The following is a 2,775-nucleotide window of genomic DNA, read 5'->3' as shown; positions in this document are numbered from 1 at the left end:
TCCCCCTTTCGTTTGATCTCTCATGCTTTGAAGGTATTCTACACCAGAAGCTAGGATAAAATCTTCTTGATCTAGGGTTCGACACAGAACTTCGTGTGAATATGGGCGTCAGTATTCTCATTGGTTCCGGCATTATTGCCTAGCGTCACGCTCCGTTGATTGCTGCGAGAAAGGTGTTCGTGATCGTTGCATTGTTCAACAACCCAAACCTCTGAATCAGGTAAAGATTCTAGTGCATCTCGACGATTTAAGCAATTTCTAGCTGCATACGAGGTTTGTAGAGGCAAATAAATGATTTGTATAGGTTATTTTATTCCTGATCAAAATACGAAGTAGAAGACTTTAAATGTATAAGCTAATTTCTGTTTTGTACAGGATCTGGGTGTTCTTCTCTTGGAGTGGGTGCATTCTCTGAAAATGGACCTTTTAGAACAAATGGGAAAGTTCGATTCCTTGATTGAATGTGCGTTTTCTCTGTGGCGAAAGGTTTTCATTTGTTTTGGTTATTAGATTTATTTAGGAGAAGGGTATTATGCAGAGAGAACTTCGAAGCAAACTGTTGAGATTTTGTAGTGAAGAGGGAAGTCCTTGGATGCGGAGGTTGATTCCCTTGAGGCTAATATCAAGGACCTTGAAGCAGAGGCTTCGTTTTTCAATGCCACAGCTTCTCAAGTAGCGGTGAGGGTTCACTTCTTTGTTTCATTCTTCACTTTGATGATAATATGAATTTGATTTGTGTTTAGGCAATTTTGACGGTGACTTCTGTATTCTGTTTTAGAAATAGGTTGTGGTTTGATTGTTATAACCATTTAGACCATGTTAGAATAAGTTTATGTGAAATTTTTTACCATTCTTCTTAAACTCTGTATTTATGTTTTCGATTTTATGATAAATAAATTGCAGAGCCACTTACAGTTCTTTTTCCATTTCACACACTTATGTCCAAGCTATTAGCTTTCAGATACTACTTATGCTTATTCAAATAACTTTTATATTTGAAATCAGTCATGTATATTCTAATATAGTGTTGAGTACTAATCTCCCATGCTTTGTTTCGTTGTTTCTTTCACTTTCTCAGTACTAGTCAAAATATGTTTGGATTAAATCAATTTTTTGTGTTTGTTTTACTTTTGTAGGAAGAAACCTATATGTACACTGTTTCTGAACTATCAGAGAGGGAAAAACATGTAGAATCCATTTATCCTAGTGAAAAGATTCCTGTTGGTTCTAAAGAAAAACCACCTCAATCAACTATGACATAAAAAACTGAGGTATGATGCTCTTGTGACCCTGGTGAAAAGATTCCTATTGGTTTCTCACGTCACATGCTAGTCTATTCACAATGCAGTTGTTTAACACGTTGGTTCACTTTCTAGTCTAAATATTTTAGAGCTTTGAACTTGACATCCTTTTAGAGATTTTCTTATGTGTGCTTATTACTGTGTATTGTGTTTAGTACTTGACATTATTGAGCATCTATGTAGTTGCCATGTATTGTGTTTACTTAGTACTAGTGTTAGTTTTTGGTTTGGGAGGGCTTTATGAAGATATGCTCTAGTAGAATTTTTTAGGTTTGAATTGTGAATTTTTGGAGTTCTATTAGGAATCAATTTTTGAGTTAGTTTTTAGTCCATTAAAACTTGTTTAGATAATTTTTTTTACTTATTTACTTTCTGTTTTAATACAGTCCTTAGTATTAGCCTACTTTTAGAGTCCTTTTTAGGTCTTGATTAGTGAAATTTTTAGTTTCTTGTAGAATTCTGGTTATGAGTTGATTTTTAGCTATCTTTAGTTATTTTAAACTTGCATGAGTAGACTTTACCTTTGTTAATTTTAAAATTTAAATAAGTTATATAAAGTAGTTCAAAACCACTTAATGAGTCCACACACTCTTTATAAGTGTGCCTTTTTGTTGGTTTATGTAGTTGAAATTGAAATTGGTATTGTTCGTGAGCATTGTTTCTTTTTTATTATTCAACAGGTCCTAGATCTGTTCTTTCGTGTGCCAAAGGTGGAAGGCCTTTGTCTAAGCAAGGCTTCACTTGTTGCGTTGCCATAGGAGATTAAGGACTTTTGTTCTTTCCAGGGTTATCCTCCCCTCTCTTTTAGATGTTTTTGGTTAAATTAAGGACTTATTTGTTCTTTTCAGGGTTATCCTCCCCTTTCTTTTAGATGTTTTTGGTTAATCTTTTGGTTTCTGAACTTTGATCATTTAGCTTTGGTTGCTTAAATAAATGTAATATGTATCGGCTAATATGATGGCGTTGGGGTTGTGGTTTTTGTCCTGCCCAATCACGTGTGAAATTTTCTGTTATTTTTAGTAACATTTTTAACATGTAGCCTTTTTATTAAGAAAAAGTTACTAAAACTTTCTAGTAACATTTTTATAATGTCACTTTTCTATAAAAAAATGTTACTATAAACTTTTAGTAACATTTTAAAAATGTTACATTTTTATTAAAAGAATGTTACTTAAAATATTTAGTAACATTTATGTAAATGTCTATTGATAAGTATAAATGTTACAAAAAATCAATAGTAACATGGGGAATACGTAACATGTGATAAAATGTTACTAAATTCTATTAATAACATTTTTCATGATTTAGTAACATTTTTTTAGTGTTACTGTACATTATATATCTAGTAGTGTCATATGTGTTGATTTATACATTTAATACTATAAATCCCGAACCGAGTCACTGTAACTATATGAATTAACTAATTAACTATCCAATTCTAATAAATACATATTCAACTGGATTGTTCAAATTA

General features: G+C 32.1%; 1 long non-coding RNA gene across 1 annotated transcript; it reads left to right on the top strand.

Moving 5' to 3' along the window:
* LOC146885671 (uncharacterized) lies at positions 1–2,292 on the top strand. The gene is made up of 4 exons (XR_014995468.1): positions 1–220; positions 376–678; positions 1,137–1,271; positions 1,982–2,292. It is a non-coding gene; the product is annotated as an uncharacterized LOC146885671 (long non-coding RNA).
* The last annotated feature ends 483 nt before the right edge of the window (positions 2,293–2,775 follow it).

The sequence above is a fragment of the Vigna unguiculata genome, chromosome 6, assembly GCF_037176805.1.
Source record: "Vigna unguiculata cultivar grain cowpea cultivar isolate G323 ecotype 2 chromosome 6, ASM3717680v1, whole genome shotgun sequence".
In the NCBI taxonomy this organism is placed as follows: domain Eukaryota; kingdom Viridiplantae; phylum Streptophyta; class Magnoliopsida; order Fabales; family Fabaceae; genus Vigna; species Vigna unguiculata.
Note: the sequence above shows the minus strand (reverse complement) of the source record. Positions and strands in the feature narration are given on the sequence as shown.